Source organism: Osmerus mordax, chromosome 15, assembly GCF_038355195.1.
Source record: "Osmerus mordax isolate fOsmMor3 chromosome 15, fOsmMor3.pri, whole genome shotgun sequence".
Taxonomy (NCBI): domain Eukaryota; kingdom Metazoa; phylum Chordata; class Actinopteri; order Osmeriformes; family Osmeridae; genus Osmerus; species Osmerus mordax.
In genome coordinates this window covers 3,831,654-3,851,264 of record NC_090064.1, presented here as the reverse complement: position 1 = coordinate 3,851,264, position 19,611 = coordinate 3,831,654, and the positions used below count along the sequence as shown (strand labels likewise).

The following is a 19,611-nucleotide window of genomic DNA, read 5'->3' as shown; positions in this document are numbered from 1 at the left end:
GTTTGGGGGGTCTGACCCCCTAATTAAGACTTGGACCCCCCCCAAAAGAGGTAAAAACAACAGGTTGGGGGGGTCGATGCACACCCTGGAGAAGAAGTTGACCTCCCGTATGTGATTGTATAATTTGCATTCTGTGTGAGAGTGTGTACTTATATGTATGTTTGTGAGAGAAATGTAGGTAATTGGCTGTGAAGAATACAAATGTATCATACAGACAGAACATGTAAAATATTAATATACAGATGTATCATTCACACACTCACACTCATGATTGCACTTGATTGTTTTATAGACACACACAAAATGTAAACATTAAAAACAACTAAAGTTCAACAACTTTGTTAAACAATCATGCAATCTCCATACAAATCGAACAGAGCCATTAAGGAATAATGATGATGGATTTTCTTTAATCTCATAACCATAAATGTAAGTATCTAGTTTTAAAGATGATTCATGTGAAGTTGTGTTCAGAGGTAATGTAAAGTCAGTAGCACTACAATTTCTTTATTGAAATATACGTCTACACTTTATGGATGATAACTATTCAATAAGTTATTCAGTGGTAATGATATGACACAAGCACCCGCAGGCCCCACACACACACATCTGGGGTGATATAACTAATACCAAAAATGTTAGTTGTAGTAGGCTACCATTCAAATAAAAATATTGGATTCTCATTTACCGGCAACCAATAGAAGTGTAGAATCAGTATATCAGAACTACGGAGGGGGTGGTTAGCTATCTCCTATGTGTCATGCTTGAAAGTGGAATGCTATTCCAACGGGGCAAATGATTAGCTTAGGCTAGCCAACCAAGTTGTGCGTGGTAAACGTGCTAAGTTTTGGCCCTTACCATTTTTTCCTATAATTTACATGGTATTTTCAACAATAAATGAAAGAAACCCAAAACTGATCAGCAAACAGGTAAGGTGGAAAAGATAATAACATCCCATCACGGCTCTGCCATCATTAGATTAGCCAGATAGCAGTCAAGCCTTAGCAGCTAGCCTACTAGCAAGTTAGCCTGCTGTTCTTTGCCACCGTTATAGCTAGTGTGTAACTAATGTTAATGCCACAACAGTTAATACCTTAAATAGCGAGCTTGGTGGCCAAACAATTAAATTCCAGCAATTTCATTCGTAGTGGAATACTGAGTTTTATTTTACGAACCAATGCTAGTATCAATGTAGTAGCTAGCAAGCAATAAATAGAGCTAGTTTGTTTGCTTTCCTCGCACGAGCCTCTATGTCTATGTAGCCTACATGGAGACCCTAAATGGCTTACTAAATTAGCAGACACGCAAACAGTAATGTCGTGTCATTTATCTCTGTAACTTGGAACTCGTTATTGTAGTGCTACCGCAGTTTCTTGTCACAGTGCTTTCTCTAAATATGATCTCGCTATTTTCCTTTCGGATCCTTGGCAAGGGGAGACGTCATGTATAATATGCATGGTGCACAGATTTTGCCCCATGCCTTAGTAGAATGCTAGATTTTATGGGGGTTTCATCTGGAAGGGGATGCGCTCTGACCGTATCATGATACAGATACATATCGCAATGTTTGACCGCTTTGGCTACACTTCAGGCCTGTTAAATAGAACTACATTATGTCAAGGGTGAATTAATTTACAAATAAACTGGCAGTTGGGACACTATTTTGAGTTTTTATAATTTTACTCGCTCAGGACTAGTTCAATAATTAAAAAATACATTTGAGATATTACAGTTTTACCTATACACTGTTCAGTGGGATTAAGCCAAGACTGGGAAAGATTTTTGCTTCTGCAATATTACACCTTCTTTAGATGTACACAGCCTCTGTTTTTGTCCTCACTCGAAACCTATTTGCTTGTTAGGCCTACTTGTGTGTCATACTGTTGATCATGCCTAGTATGTATGTGTAGGTGTTTGTGTGTAAGGGAAGACATTGACATTAGGGGGAGGGGAGTTGTATGTCTGTGCATGTGAGGGAGGCAGGGGGCTTGTTGCAGCTGGTGAACAGCGTAGTTTCTGTAATTATTGTCACACTGACATGCCTCTCCACAGTCTCTTATTAAGGTTAAAGGGAGGGAAGCCAAGAGGGGAAGAAAAGGCAGGGGGACATTTTGTCTGCAGCAGTACTGTATCCCCACTGCTCTGGGAAGGAGGTGAGGGGTAGTCATAACTGGCTAGGGGAAAAAGGGTTGAGAGACCAGCTATTTATAAAGTGCCATTTCCTATAAGACTATAAGTCACCCCAGTCCATCGAAGGAGATTTACGAGACTGGCAAAAATCAGTCCCTATAGAGAACCCCCGCTCTCCCTTTCTCTGTTTCGCTCCTTCAGCCCCTTCCCAGTCCTTAACCGGTTGTAAAATGCTCACTACAGTACCACAGTGCCCACCCCCCGGCTGACAGTAGATGTTGACATTGCAGTGACATGGCCTTATGTACTTCGTGTGTCTCTCATTCATAATCTACTCACTGCTCCGGAAGCAGCCCAAAAGAAAGCTGACTGACTAGCTGCCTATCACAATAAGCTTGTCTTAACAGTTTTAGATTTTATTTGTGAAGTGTGTATGAAAAGAAATAGCCAGTAGTTAGTTTAAGGCGAGTATATACCCCACTCTGTTTGAGGTTTCTGCATTTCAAGCTTCTTGTTGACCTACACTATAAGCATGGCATTGGTTAACAAACAAACCTAGCAGATTATGCTTTATTATTATTCTTTTTTGGTTAGCATAAAATTCAGAAACTCTCTGTGGTCATATGGTAATTAATGTTGAATTTGAACCACAATGATATTTTCTGCATACAGATTTCTTTCGCTTCCTTATTTTTGGGACATGACATGTCCTCCTTATGAGTTGACTTCTAAATCAGATGTAGATTCAATTCTCCAGGACTCCATTTAACTAATTTCAGTTGCAAAAAGTGTTGGTCATTTATACTACTTGACTATCTCTCTTCAATACTTTTAATTCAAGCCAAGTCCCACTTGCTGTAGACCATGATGGAGGTCAAGATCAGGTTTAAACCCCCCATCTATGCCACTTAACATAAAAGCATCTGTTAAATGAAAACAGTGATGCCGTGCAAGCAGGTTCATCATAAATGAGAGCTTTAAGGACTTTTATCGTGCTTGTGCTCGGGAGTCAGGTGTCTGAGCGGTTAGGGAAGCAGGCTAGTAATCAGAAGGTTGCCAGTTCGATTCCCGGCCGTGCCAAATGACGTTGTGTCCTTGGGCAAGGCACTTCACCCTACTTGCCTCAGGGGGTATGTCCCTGTACTTACTGTAAGCCGCTCTGGATAAGAGCGTCTGCTAAATGACTAAATGTAAATGTATTGTGCTGATGACTAACACACAAAGTGTTTGATTATCCCAGGTTAGGCTAGTTCATGGTTGGCACCACCAGGCACGCAGGAAGGTATTTTGAGTGGGGGTGCTGAGGTACTGAGGTTGCAAACTAACACGTTTTTTTTACAACACCTGATAGCCTAATATGTCATTAACACAGAATATCCAATAGGTCTACATTAAGTGTTCTGACTTGTACTTGTCTAATAATCACCAGGTATACGCAATGTCGGAGTTCATTTGAGTGCTTTATTTCTCATGCCGTGCATGGTACAATCTACAGGTTTCAGGTTCAAATGCATTTCATTATATAAGTCCTGCTTATGGCAGTGGTAAACATTTCATCTCCCTTCGACTAAAATGTTAACATATACAAAGGCACATAACTGTACAATCTTATGTCGTAGTGACAGTTTAACACAGTGTGGGCTAAACTTTGTTTTTGTTTTTTTCTCATGTGTGCAGATCACCCCTTGCATTTTTTAAAACAAGTTTATAGAACAAATGACATGAATAATCAATTAAACTAAAATGATTTACATCAAAATGTCGCCTTGCATTTCCACCTGTGTCCTGAGATACTGTGAAGGTAACAATGATCAACATTGTAAGGGCGAACTTGGGTAACAGTACCTGATACGAAAATAAGTAAACTGTTTTCACAGCAGTATTTTGATGAATGCAGCGTCACGTAGCGTCAAGTGAAATGAATAATGATGCATGTCTTATCTATTTAAAGACTCCAAATGTAGACTTCTGTTCCGGTGTGTTGTCGATAAATCTCTTCATCAGTGGTGGAATGTCCATCCGATCAAGAACGTCACTGTGGACGTGCAGTAAAGTCAGGTGTGTCAGTCGTCTCTGGGTCATATTGTTCCGTAGCCATGTTTTGAGGCGGTGAAGAGTCGAGAACGACCGCTCAGAGGAAGCGGCGGAGACGTGTAGACATAGACAAAGTTCAATAAACTTGTCCACCTCTTTCAGTAAACTGTAGCAAACAGTAGCTCCCTTGTTTGAGGATGCAGTGTTCTGATGAATCCAGCAACATCTTGAGCTGACTTGAGGCCTTTTGTCTTGGAGAGGTCACCCAGCAATATGAGCTGCATATGTAGACGAGATTTGTCAATCTGATCGGGGAACTGTGCAGCAGTGATCTCATTCAACCCTGAGCAGTCTCCATTTGCGGCATCGATAATAGTTTGCTCTCTCGTGGCAGAGACTTGCAGTCCTTCTTGGTCGAATCGGCGATCTAACTCGGTAGTGACAAGATCCAACAAAGTTCCGTAATGTGACGAGACTGAATTTAAAAGTACAAAAAAAACACCAGGAGCACCGACAATGTCGGCAACCCTGCGCCAGGCCTCATTCTTTTTGTCAATGTCTCTTTACAAATACAGAGACGTATCGTACAGGACTGGATATGCAGCCACATAAGCGATTAGTTTCTCCTCCATCTTGAAACTGAAAGCTAGAAATGTTTACCATGGTTGCTATGTTACGAGAAACAAGGAAACAATCCGATTGGCCATTGCTAGCGAAAAACGCTCCTCATTTGCATAACATTGAGAAAATCTCAACTCAAATCGCTTGAATCGCGTCACGTCGCTACCCACAATGCACCACGCAAGCGATTTGCCAGGCTCCATTGAAAATGAATGGAAAACATGTTGTCGCTCGCATCGCGTCGCTGCAGTGGACACGCACCGTTACACATTGATGACTCACCTATCACCAATGAGACACCCCGTACAAAGTTTAAAGTGTCTGCAACAACACAAACTTCCCTTGCCACCTTTTTGTAACACCAAATCTAATGAATGATTACTGCAGTGCACGTAGAGTGCATTTGGACACTGCTCTTTCAGCTTTGCTTGCACGCCTGAGATGCGGCCCGACATATTAGCAGCGCCATCGAAGCAAAATCCCTTTAGACGCTCCAGTGGCATATTCAAGCGCACAAAAACATCTTTAATGCATGAAAAAAGTGTTTCTCCAGATGAATCAGGCGCATTGTAAAATCCAAGGAAAACATTCACTGCCTCGAGTTTTGAATCCACATATTAGAGACATGAAAACTGCTCTGATGTACTTACATTGGTGGTCCTGTCTGCAGTTAGACCAATGGTCCCCAAACGGTGTGCTGCGGCACACTGGTGTGCCGTGAGGCAAGGCCAGGTGTGCCGTGGGATTTTGTGACAGCCATACACATTTTACAATAAAATATCAAAATGTATGGCTTAGCGCCAGTAAGATTTGTAACAAAATATCAGCCTTGGTGGTGGCACATAAAGCGTACAAGTTAATGAACTTGGTGGCGCGTTCGAACCGCAAAGAATGTTACCTCAGAATGTCCTGTCAAACAACAATAACGGCTTGCTAACGGTTAGCTAGTTTTGCTCAAATGTCATTAAGAAAGAAAGAAAATGGATCGCTTTATTGTGAGGAGCAAACCACAGATAGTCAGCGTAGAAGAACTACCTAAAGAGAAGAAAAGAAAAACTGTCAGCAGACAGTATCATGAAAGCTACCTGTCTTATGGCTTCACCTGGACCGGGGATGTCAACTGCCCCCATCCCGAATGCGTCATCTGTCGGGAGAAGTTGGCTAATGCTAACATGGTGCCAAGTAAATTGAAGAGGCACTTGGAAACCAAACATCCCTTTCATGTTGAGAGAAACTTGGCCTTCTTTAAAAGAGCGAGGGATCTGAACCAGAGGCAGCAAGACCGTTTGTTGGATTGTTTAAGTGTCTGATAAGTGTATGGAGGCAAGTTATATGCTAGCGGAGCTTATTGCAAAGCAGAAAAAACCACACACAATAGCGGAGACGCTCATCCTCCCCGCTTTAAAAAAAATTGCAGGTGTCATGCTAAATAAATATTTTATTTAGTTTTTTGACAAATTGTATTTGGCATTAGTTGTTAAAAAAGGCCATAGTAAGTTGTTAAGTTGCCCAGTTAAGGCGTGTCTATTTAAATGACCATATATGGAAATCACGTTGGTCACATGACTCCACTCCGCACCTTACAAATGTTTTTGGTTTGCTTTACGGCACATTTGGAAGGAGTGGCAGCTTGGTCCTAGCCTGGTCCTAACCAGACTCTCGTACATTGCATTTGTACAGAGAGTCTGGCCTCGCTCCATTGACAAGCGTTGACTTCCTTGTAGGCAGGTACTCTGTTGAAGTTTAAAACTATTGGATCTGCCCAGAGCCACTCTGATCTGCCATAACCAATCGCTAGCGTTCGCCTTAGCCAATTCCTTCACCACTACTGTAACAGAGCTAGCTGGCGTAGCTGGAAAATCAAACTGTTCCCAAACCCCGTGGGGAGGAGGGCCACAACATCATGGCCAGTTTGGCAACCAACAAAACTCAGCAAAACTTGTTCTTGCTCCGGCTTTAGCTGTTGGATATTCGGCAGCATTGCCACAACAGACCGAATGGCTTTGCTCACATTTTTCTCCACCGCCATTACGGAACTACAACACAAACTAGCACAACATCAACGTCATCGTTCTCAGCCACTCCCTCTGTTCGCTGATTCGCCGGTAGAAAGTCAACCTGAAAAATCTGACTTGCGTACCTCATGGCCAGACCTATGTACAGAAGCAAAAATAAAATTGAGCGGAAGTACGTAGGAGGGCAGAGCCAGGCTAGCTTGGTCCGGGAACTTTTGCACTTTCTTGTACTTGGTTGTCTTTAAAGGTTTTTATAGTGTGGTACCCTTGTATATAGGTCACTTCAGTCATACATGGAAGTCACGTTGTATGCCCAGTGAAACACCGTCATTGTTGGCCTCACGAGGGCTAGTTCCCTGTATAATGTATTATTCAAATGGTACTACAGAGTTATGTATTAATGTATATTTTCTGTTTGTGCTTTACCACATACACCCACCAACACCTCAATGAATTCATTGTCTTTACAAGTATTTAATACAAAGAGTTCTACTGGATATCCAAGTCTCCCTTTTTTTCTTCATTCTAATTGGATGACCCTCAGCGATTGCACCTTTCCCTATAACATCAGTAAATAAAAACTAGGGGTGCTGAAGCACCCCTAGTTCCTGCGGCAATGGGTATTCCCTCTCCACTGAAATCCAAAACTCAGCCAGTGTCTTGGCTGAGAACGCTGCCTTTAACGTTAGGTCGCTTTGACAGTTCAACTAATGCGTCCTCCTGGTTGGATGTCAGATGGTTTGCCGTACTTACAGTGAATGGAAAATCAAAAGGCTGATGGTTTTTTTATTTGCATGCATTAATTTGTTAAAATTTAGGATAAAATATGCTTGTTTAATTGTTTTAAAATGTTCCCTGATTCCTTGAAATCATCTTGCAACCCCACCTTGCTGTCGCGACCCCCACTTTGAGAACCACTGTCTTAACCCCTTCTCTAGGGCTTTGCAGCAGGAGAAGCAAAGAACGGCGTCTCTCAGTATTATAATGCGACCATTTCCACTTGGTAAACCAGCTTTTCTGAAATGACCGCTCGAAGGTCTCTGCAGTGTGGTGGTTGTTGACTGTGGGCAAAGTAGAAGAAGGTGCTGCACCATCTCCATCTTCTAACTCTAACTCGTCGGTCCTGGATATTCTTGCATTTTTGCCGAAAAAATCGGAAATTCGTTTGTGCGCCATTATGTTCGTTCACATTCTTCTTTATCTGTTAGCAAGTAACAACTTCCGCAAACCCCGTGAACCCCATATAGCAATATCTCCATGTGCCAGTGATGGCTAAACCAGCCAACACATTTTTCCCACGTCTATTTTCTCCCCCAAAGCAAAATTATTTATTATATTGTTTTAATATATATATATATATATATATATATATATATATTTAATAGAAAAAAATTACTAACACCTTTATTTATGTTTTCCTTCCTGCAGCTAGGGGGTGCTGCAGCACCCCCCTTCCCGTGGCACTGGGCACCACCCCATGGCCATACAGTACATATGTAATGTTGTGTCATATGTTGTGACAACACTTATCTCCATCCTGTAATTAGAAGAACTGATCTAAAGTATGACTCGTAACTAAACATGACGTTGATTTCCCATGAAAGCCAGGGCTTTCATATGATTCATTATTTTATTTTTTTCAACAGATGCCTACAGTCTTTATATTTCCTCATTTAGGGTTTGAGGGTTTTTAAGCCTTATAAGAGTAACTGGAAAATCTTATATTGGCTCACATAACATCAAAAATGTATTATCCTATCCCATTGTTATCCTACAGTGCATCCGGAAAGTATTCACAGCGCTTCACTTTTTATGTTACAGCCTTATTCCAAAATGGTTTCAATTTCTTTTTTCCCCTCAAAATTCTACACACAATACTCCATAAAGACAAAGTTATAAAAAAAATATATTTTTAATAGTTTTGCACAAATTAAGAACAAAGATATAAGTATTCACAGCCTTTCCTAAATACTTTGTTGAAGCACCTTTGGCAGCAATTACAGCCTCAAGTCTTTGTGAGTATGATGCCAGGGTTTCCCGCAGCACTTTTCAGTTAAGGCCTAAGCAACACACGGCTGCCGCCTTAACTACGTAGTAAAAAAAAAAAAATGGCAATATCCACTGTTGTCGTTTTTTCTCCCTTCCATTCCACACCGTGACCAATGCCAGTCTCCATTCTCTGTAGAACACATTAGTCTATCGCACAAACTAGCCCCCCCCCCCATTCTAAGGGCAAACCCCACCCTACCACCTTAACTAACAAATGTTCTGCGGGAAACCCTGGATGCTACAAGCTTGGCACACCTATATTTGGGCAGTTTCACCCATTCTTCTTTGCAGGACCTCTCAAGCTCCATCAGGTTGGATGGGGAGCGTCAGTGCACAGCCATTTTCAGATCTCTGCAGAGATGTTCAATCGGGATCAAGTCTGGGCCCAGGCTTGGCCACTCAAGACATTCACAGTTGTCCCGAAGCCACTCCTTTGACATCTTGGCTTTGGGTCGTTGTCCTGTTGGAAGATGAACCTTCGCCCCAGTCTGAAGTCCAGAGCACTCTGGAGCAGGTTTTCATCAAGGATGTCTCTGTACATTGCTGCATTCGTCTTTCCCTCGATCCTGACTAGTTTCCAGTTAGGGTTCAATGCTAACTTTTTTTCCAAGGAGTACATGCGCTCCTACATGTATCAAATGACGTTGTGTCCTTGGGCAAGGCACTTCACCCTACTTGCCTCTGGGGGAATGTCCCTGTACTTACTGTGTCGCTCTGGATAAGAGCGTCTGCTAAATGACTAAATGTACATGAAAAAATTTTGGAGTACACAAAGAAATTTAGGAGCAGTGAAAAATGTAACAGAGCTTTACAAACTATTTATTACATTCATACTGCGTGTGTGTGTAGCTTACTAAGGGACACATCTGTGGAAGATGGAAAGCCAAAATCTGTAATTTAGCGTTTACGTTAAGACGACACATTTGGCCGTCTTAAGACGACTGAAATTGCTGTCTTAACATGGCTGTTTGGACCATCTATGCTTCAATTGGTTATAGTCAACATACCCACCCCTTTTTGAAGTTGGGACCAACATACCCACCCCCTTTTTACATTTAGTCATTTAGCAGACGCTCTTATCCAGAGCGACTTACAGTAAGTACAGGGACATTCCCCCCGAGGCAAGTAGGGTGAAGTGCCTTGCCCAAGGACACAACGTCAGTTGGCATGACCGGGAATCGAACTGGCAACCTTCGGATTAGTTAGCCCGATTCCCTCACCGCTCAGCCACCTGACTCCCACTTTTTGATGTTGGGACCAACATACTACGTCAAAAAAAGGGTGGGTATCTGCGTTGGGCTGTCTGAGGCCTACGTTGTGAACATGTGGGCTCTTACGTTGCTATCATGATTCTTACATGTGATTTAGTATTTGAGACAGTCCATTTGTGTGGGGTTAGTCCATAACAATCTTACATTTAAATATTTATTTAAATGTGAATAGGATATTGTTCAAGCTTATGTTTTTTTCTCAATAAGTAACCAGTAGCTTACAAAATAGTTGTTAATAATTTCACTGACAATTAATATTTAACCTCATTATTAAAACAAGATAGGTTGAATGGGGAATTGTTTTATCTTTTGCAATGATCATTATCTGGTTTCCCCTCAAAAATAAATGTGGTAGAACCCAATTTTACGATGTTCGAAACGGCCGTGTTTAGACGGCAATTTCTGTCATCTTAAGACGGCCAAATGTGTCGTCTTAACGCAAACTGTAAATTACAAGTTTTGGCTCATATGGCTTTCCATAGTGGAACAGCACACTACCACCAAAATCAAACATTGACCCATGCCTACTTTACTTATACGTTTTTGGCATTCATGTAAGCACAAAATACTGTTTCTTGAGCTTTACATTAAACATTACATTGCAGGGCTTGAAATTGCGACCATTTGAAATCGCATATGCTCCGGAAATTGTGTCTGTGTGACCTCTAAATATATTTGGGAGCATTTGTGCTAGTGAAAATAATTGTTAGGGTGCAACCTGTTAAAATTTCTTTACAAAACGCTCATCGCTAATATGGTGGGACAAGTTATCCATGACTTGTTGCCGTGAGAAATACAAGGTCTCACGGCGAATTCCATTAAGATTAATATTTGCCATCCGTTACTCCTTGTCACTGCGCTCTGTTGTTACGTGACAACAGAGCTGGTTGTGGCTGGGGCTGGTTATGGTGCTCCTTAATATTCGGTGGATTCTCCTAAATTGTAGCTGGTGCTCCTAACTTTTTTAAGTTGGGAGCACCAGTGCCACCAAGTAAATAAGTACATTTCAAGCCCTGCATTGGGCTCGTATTGTTATTCTGTGCAGTCAGACATTCATTTGTAAGTTTGTTGCATGTCAGGTTTGTTGACTATGCAATTCAGTGAAGGAGTGAGCCTCAACATGTCTCCTAGCCAACTTTGCAATGGTTAGCTTAGCAAGCTTCTCTGACTAAATCAGCAGCTACAGTTTACACTTCGCTACTGTTTGGCATTTAACGTTAACTATTATCAACAGATTTGGTAAGTTGTGAATTATATTTCAAAAACAAAAACGATGTTGTGACCGCAAGGGTAAGACACAAGACAATGACAACCCAAAGTTTTAACCTAACAGGGGTTAACCTATTCGGGGCTGAAGTCCCAGATGCCACACCCGCCGCTCCGCCCATGGCCTATACCGATACTCTTTTACATTGTTGTTCCCCTTTCTCTCTGACTGGACTGCATCTTCACAGAAAACTACTGTGTTGGCGCATTCTGTTTGTGAAATGTGGGACTTGTAGTTTTTAAACGGGGGGTAAACAGATTACGGTAGTTTGTAATCTTTAGTCGCACATTGTGCTCGTAAAAAATGTTTCTGGTTTGCACATATGTATTTTTAGGCGCAAATGCAAGTGAAATACTCGCTAAAAAACATTGTGAAAAACATCCCCACAGCATGATTCTGCCACCACCATGCTTCACTGTAGGGATGGTATTGGCCAGGTGATGAGCGGTGCCTGGTTTCCTCCAGACATGACGCTTGGCATTCAGGCCAAAGAGTTCAATCTTTCATCAGTATCATCAGACCAGAGAATTTTGTTTCTCATGGTCTGAGAGTCCTTCAGGTGCCTTTTGGCAAACTCCCGGCGGGCCGGCATGTGCCTTTTACTGAGGAGTGGCGTCCGTCTGACCACTCCACCATACAGGCCTGATTGGTGGAGTGCTGCAGAGATCATTGTCCTTCTGGTAGGTTCTCTCTTCACAGAGCAACGCTGGAGCAAACCTTTGGGTTCTTGGTCACCTCCCTGACTAAGGCCCCTCTCCCCCGATCGCTCAGTTTGGACGGGCGGCCAACTCTAAGAAGAGTACTGGTGGTTCCAAACTTCTTCCATTTAAGGATGATGGAGGCCACTGTGCTCATTGGGACCTTCAAAGCTGCAGAGATTTTTCTGTACCCTTCCCCAGATCTGTGCCTCGATATAATCCTGTCTCGGAGGTCTACAGACAATTCCTTGCACTTCATGGTTTGTGCTCTGTCATGCACTGTCAACTGTGGGACCATAGATGGTGTATGCCTTTCCAAATCATGTCTAATCAACTGAAGTTACCACGGGTGGACTCCAATCAAGTTGTAGAAACATCTCAAGGATGATCAGTGGAAACAGGATGCACCTAAGATCAATTTTGAGTCTAAAATGTCATAATTTATTATTATGGAATATTGTGTGTAGAATTCTTAAAAAAATGTTTTAATCAATTTTGGAATATTTCTGAAACAAAACATGTAGAAAAAGTGAAGCGCTGTGAATACTTTCCGGATGCAGTATTGTATCCTGTCCCCTGTAGAAATGTAGAAATACTTTTTTTATTGATAGTTGAGGTTTGAGCAGGTGTTTTATGGTGCAGACCCGAGAAATTGGAGGGGGTTGTGAACACATCATGGAACAGGTGGTGGTGTACCACAAGGGTAGGCCATGTTTGTAGTTTGTATCTATACTCTATGAATTAAACTCTGATTAATACTCTGAAATATGTACCCTTTCCTTCATTTCTCATCTTTTGTCTAACATGAGGAAATAAACAACATGAAAGACCGGGAGGGGGCTAGTTTGTGCAATAGACTAATGCGATAGACTAATGCGTTCTCCAGAGGAGGGAGACTAGCGTTGGCCACGGTATGGAATGAAAGAGAGAAAACAGGACAGAGTAACACGGCGGATATCGCTATGAAAATAAAACACGACGTAGTTAAGGCGGCAGTGTGGCTTAGGCGGCCGCCTTAGCTGCTAAGTGCTGCGGGAAACCCTGGTTGCCTTTGATCAGTGATGTCACATACTGTCACAGTGATGTTGGATGGAAGGGTGCAGAATATTTGTGTATGCTTAAAGAGGACAAAATCCTATTGCTTTGGCATATTGGAACATGAACACATTTGCCTAACGTCAACCCAGTTTTTGCAAGGAGCTTTCTAGCTTGCTGCAAACACTGGGATCTCTGTTAGCAGCAGCAGCACAGGTGCCGTTCATAGCAATTCTCCACTTCCTCCTCTCTCACCCCATCTTTGCAAACAGAAATACAGTTTTAACTGACTGGCATCATAATGTGGTCTAAAGGCCTGAGATGCTACTACAGGTCCCGACACGTATGCACGTAGTTCATCCTTCCCAAGTGGCTTTTTCTTTAGCTCTATTGTGACAGCAGCCTGAGGCCTCTACCTGTCAGGATGTAACCTAGCCGATGAAGACAAAGATGGCCTGTGTGTGTATACATTTAATCTCTCGTGCACACAACCTGTCCAGGACCATTATCTCTTGCGGTTTACAAATGATCTGCTAGTTTGCCACATGGGATGCTTCCGGAGAAGTAGGATTTGCAAAGAGGTGTACAGCTACAGGTAGATTACATGACATGATTATTAATTGTTAAAGGCTCCTGTCTTATAATCCTTGCTTATATTATGAAGTAGCCTGATATCTTTTTTTAAACCCTGTGTCCCAAGTTGCTTTGTAGGCAGACAGCTGCCTGGGAAACACCCCCACAGGTGTATCGTCAATGATGAAATGGTAGAGCTTATTTACGTTTTGAGTTTGTATCCTGGATGGCTTGAATAAGGCCATTGTTGGAGTTAATGTAGATAGCAGATCTAGCAAATAGCAGGGTTGGGACACAGATGTGATGGTTCCACAGACGCAGGTAATGTATTCATCCTAATGAATACATTACAGATGTACTAGCAGAGCAAAATGAGTTTGGCTGAAACTGAAATAGAAGTTGCCCCATCCACTTACAAGTCCAACGTCTGGCAGCATTTTGGTTTTCCAGTCACTCGTCAAGAGGACGGTAAAAAAGAATCAGACCAAACACGAGTTAGTTATATATTTTCCGAGACACAAAAACTATGCGACAAACGCATTAATATGGTTTCAAAATGTACTAATGAGAAGGCTAACAATTAACACCAGCATGGTAGTAGCATTGCTACGAGTATTATGCTAGGTAACTTAGCCCAGAAGCTAACTAAAGCTAGCTAGCTAGCTTGCTACCGTTTCGGCAAAATAATAGGGGTGGGGGGAAAAATCTGTTCGCATTTGAATCACGATTCAGTCTTCTATTGAGTCATATCGATTCACAAATTTCAAAAATAATTTTTAATAAAATTAAAATTATATAACAGTCACAAATTAAAAAAATCGAATGTTTCTATATATTTTGTATATATTATATATATATAATTTTATAACAATGAGTTTACTAACTGCAAGAAAAACAATACATTTCAAGGTGCATTGGGATTTTTTTCTTCAACACTTAACTGCCTATCACAGTCAAATAGAAATAAGTAACACTAAACAGCAAACTGGAATCAAATGTAAGCATATATTGAATCGATTTTTAATTAAATTGGACCCCAAGAATCGATTTGAATCGTGAGGTACCAAAAGTTTCCCACCCCTACAAAATAACTATAATATTTAGAACTCACGCAACTAAAGGTTGATGTTCTAATTTCATGTAAAACATCAGTGTTGTTGTTCAGTGACACACAAACATAGTTACTTAACATACAGAAGTTTAAATAAAATCCAGAAATATTGCATATTCTTTAGGGCTGTCCCCACTCAGTCACTAGTCGATTTTCTGGTTGATATGCTCTTGGTCGACTAAGATTTTTTTAGTTGAGCTGCCGTATGGCAGTGGTGAGATCTGATTCCCGCTTGTGTCATCATTGCTGAATTAACTAAATGTTCTACAGAAATTGTCCATTATATTATGTAAGACAAATAAAGCAACTCTAAAAATATATAATTTAAAAGAAAAGGTGTTACTGTTTTCCCTTTCCTTAATCTGCGCTTTGTTTTGGTTTGGTATTTTGCACATTTGCAAGTTTTCAGGCAGTGATAAGCGCTCTGATGATTTGCATGTTAAACAAACAATATTTGTAATTTGTAGTACATTGTGAGAGATACTAAATACCATCGGCATTCGGTTACAACAGGACTGGTGATACGAGTCTTATTATTAATAGGCTATCAGCGGCTGAATCTGCAATGTCCAGCAGCCATTGAGTCAGATCGGGAAAATGTTTGTAAAAAAAAAATTGGGTGTAAAAAAAAAAGCGTTTCAAATTTTGATTAGTCGATTTTCAAATCAAATCAAAATCAAATCACATTTATTTGTATAGCCCTTTTTACACGCAAGCATGTCACAGAGGGCTTCACATATGCCCATAGAACTGCCCCTCAACCAACCTAAACCCTCAAGGAAGACAAGGAAAAACTCCCAAAAAACTCTCCACAGGAAAAAATGGAAGAAACCTTGGGAGGAGCAATTCAGAGAGGGATCCCCTCCTCCAGAGACGGTTGGTGAGAGAGAGGAGCAGAACACAGGCTAAACATAGTCATACAGTGTCGGTGGGTTTTTAAAACACCAAAATCCATTGTTCAACTTTATAGATGTAGGACAGGACCGGGAGACTCGCGACCAGGTCCAGCGTTGGCTGACCGACGACCAGGCAGGTGCTGACAACTCAAACCCCCCACACCACAAGGGATGTGTGTGGGGGGGGACAGAGAGAGGAGAGCAGGGATTAGAGGATGCCAGGAGCAGATAAGAGTTACAGTCATAATAGAATGAGATCCCCACCGGTCAAGTGTGGACTGGTGCAGCAATTTAACAGAGCAAAAAAGGGGAATTTGATGCAACCCCACACACCAAGACAGCGACAGCCCCCCCCATTTGGAACATGAAATCTGTTCCAGGGGAAGAGAACTCTAAAATAAGTTATACTTATAGAATAAGGATGGAAGCAACCCGTCCCCCATTGCCTCCAGCTAGTAACATACTTACCTTTAACAGTCGTAGAATTGACTAAACAATAACGTTTTTAACCTAATTTTAAATGTCGAAACAGTATCAGACTCCTTAATTGAGACGGGTAATTTGTTCCAGAGAAGAGGTGCTCTATATGAGAACGCCCTACCTCCAGCTGTTTTTTTCTTAACTTTGGGAACCACCAGATAGCCGGCATCTTGAGATCTAAGTGTCCTTGCGGGGCAATAGGGTGCAAGGAGACCGGAGAGGTACAGTGGTGCCAATCCATGCAGAGATTTGTATGTTAGTAGTAGAACTTTGAAGTCAGCTCTGGCTTGGATAGGGAGCCAGTGTAGAGAGATAAGAGTAGATGTTATGTGATCAAACTTTCTTGATCTGGTCAATAGTCTAGCAGCAGCATTTTGCACCCGCTGTAAATTTTTTAGGTGGGTAATTGGGAGGCCAGAGAACCCCCCCCCCCCCCCCCCTTTTTTTTGGAGGGGGGGGGTTCAACATATCTATGTATCCTATCGTGAACCCAGTATCGTGATACGTATCAAATAGTGAGCTGAGTGTATCGTTACACCCCTAATAGTTATCTACATACCTCAGTAGCTGTAGTGGAATGATTTGATACTGGTTAGCGCAGTCCTTTAAGTCAGCACTCTGTTATAGGCTATATTATGTTGTTGTGTATAGTGGCTAGACATGATGAAAGAAGGTGTGCAATGCACTCTATTAAGTCTGACCAAACTAGCACTGCCATGAAGTTCAGGACAATTGTGTGTGTGAGGACAAGAATATGACATGGTTGTATTCCCAGACAGGGCTCGACATTAAGTCCGCTTGTCCGGGACAAGTGGATTTTTTTGTAGGGTGGAAGAGAAATTGACTTGCCCCACTGGACAAGTTAAAACTTAACTAAAATAAATGCCATGTTACTTGCACTGGCCAGCTTGCAAATACTGAGGATAGCCTACCGAAGTTGAGTTAGCCAATGTCGTTAGCGATGCTAGCTAAAGTTGGTTTGTTAGCTGTATGTAACATTTCACTGGGTCTTGCAGCTGTTTGATTTCCTGAAATTATTATGAAATGTTATGTTCTATTAGCCATTTGCCTACTTTAGCAAGTCACAGTATTTCCAAGCCCTGATAGTGTAACTGAGACGACACAGTAAATAATTCCTCTTTTAAGTAATAAGCCTCCGTTCAAGTGTTGAGCATTAAATTATCTGCACGGTCTGTAGAGATCTTGGGACGAAGCTGCAATACAGTACTTAACAGAAAGTAGAGCCCGACCGATAAAGGATTTTTAAGGCCGATACCGATACAAATATTTGGTGATTTAAAAATCCGATATTCCGATATCGGCCGATATAAAAAAATATTTTACAAATCCGGAAACGCGTAACAAAACAAACTGATTTCCCTAACAGTAGTTATTTGTAGTTTAGTCACTTTTAGCAGAAGTTCTTATCCAGAGCGACTAAGTATAGGGACATTCCCCGAGGCAAGTAGGGTTAAGTGCCTTCCCAAGGACACAACGTCATTTGACATGGCCGGGAATCGAACCAGCAACCTTCTGATTAATAGCCCAATTCCCTAACTGCTAAGCCATCTGACTCCTTTTATTATTTCCTCACTAAAATAATATGTTAATGCAGTTTCTGATAAATAAAATGTATAACAATACAAACTTAAGATATGAAACTTAATGTCCTTTAAAAACAAAACAAAACAAAAAACATTAATATTAATTTACCGGCCATTATAAATGCCGATACCGATAGTTTGGAAAATGCCCAATATCGGCCGATAATATCCGCCCGCCAATATATCGGTCGGGCTCTAACAGAAAGTGTTTAATTCTGCAGAAATTCTGTAAATGTTTTATGTAACAAATACATATTATTTGTATAATATTACAGCTCATTTCTGTTGGTCAAAGGCACAATATTTACCTGAACAAGTGACTTTTGTGCATTGAAACGTAAATGTACTTGTCCAAAGGACAAGTGCCTCAAAAAGTTAATGTCAAGCCCTGCCAGACATCACTTCAGTTTAACCACCAACCTTCTTCTAGGAAATTAAATATGTTTACAGCAGGGTTTCCCGCAGCACTTTGTAGCTAAGGCGGCTGTCTACGTCTTAAACAAAAATATATTTTATAGCGATATCCGCTGTGTTACTCTGTCCTGTTTCATTCCAAACTGTGACCAACGCCAGTCACCCTTCTCTGCAGTCCCCCCCCCCGAGGAGGTAGTGAGTCTGCCAGAGTTGGCCAACGTGTGTGAGTGGGAGGGTCCGTGAGTGATTATTCAACTGCGTGGTTAATGTATTCTACACTCGGGTGTCCCGCTCATTGACTGTAAAAAGAATGGATGACGCGACTCCGCTTCCTCCGATTGTACAAAATTAAAGCCAAAATATCCCAGATGGGGGTGTTGCCATCTTGCGCTGGTGATGTCATTTGGAGCCAGAGTCTGCGCAGTAGTGATCGGGTGGTGGAGCCGAGGTATGGAGGTCCCACCAATACACTCGCCCGACCCAATATTATAATCGTCAATTAAACTAATTAAAAACCAACTGATCAGAAAAATGAGAACTTGAACAGACATCAGCTTGATAAGAACTACCTAAACAGAAACCATCTTTGGGAAAAAAAAATGATTACACGTGCCCTTAGACTTTTTTGTTTGGCTCATGTTCCAACTGCTAACATGGAGGGGGCGAGACTCATGACTTATACTGCAGCCAACTTTTCAGAGCTGTTATACCGTCCATTATTTTTTCAATCACTTCCCTTTGTCTCACAACGGGAGTGATTGACGGCTAATATTAAACAATCTTAAATCTGTATTAAAGTTAAGAATCTAAAGATGAAGTTTTATTGGTTATGTAACGTTGGATAGGACGATGGACCGGTCACTGCGACAGCTCAAAGCAGGCACTATACTACTGTGAAATTAGCTAGCATTTTGTAGAGAAATGAAAACATGTCGCACCACAACAGTTATTTGCACTCACATAAATACTCCTGTAAAGAGTTGGAAAGACTGTAGGTCGGCAGACTTCTCCCTTTTGACACACAGCGTTGTGCGTCGTTTATTCAAATAGGCCTACAAAGACAACCCTTTTTGAACAGAAAACGTAGCTAGCTACCCACAATGTAGCCCAGACCTCACTGCGCCCTTAAAGGTGCAGTGTCCACTTGAACCTGTCCAGTGAATTATGTAAAAGTAGTCTGCTACACCAAATATATTTTGAGGTCGCTAAAGTTAAATTAGGCCAAAATGGCCTAATTCTTTTGCCTTAAAAAATGAGAAAAATCTAAGTACCTTTTATTTTTCGAGTACATATTTTTTTTTAATAAGAAATAAGCCTTTCCATGTTGTCATTTTATATAAACTATTTATTCATTGAATTTAAAGAAGATGTGCCATATGGTGATATGTATGGTTATCAGGATGTGAGATTTTG

At 41.3% G+C, this 19,611-nt stretch overlaps 1 protein-coding gene across 1 annotated transcript in view; it reads left to right on the top strand.

Moving 5' to 3' along the window:
* The first annotated feature begins 842 nt into the window (after positions 1-842).
* The window catches only part of nck1b (NCK adaptor protein 1b), a 74,975-nt gene continuing 56,206 nt past the window's right edge, over positions 843-19,611 (top strand). Inside the window, exon 1 of the mRNA XM_067251982.1 lies at positions 843-929. The gene's annotated coding sequence lies outside the window, so the exon portion shown is untranslated. The remainder of the gene's footprint in view (positions 930-19,611) is intronic.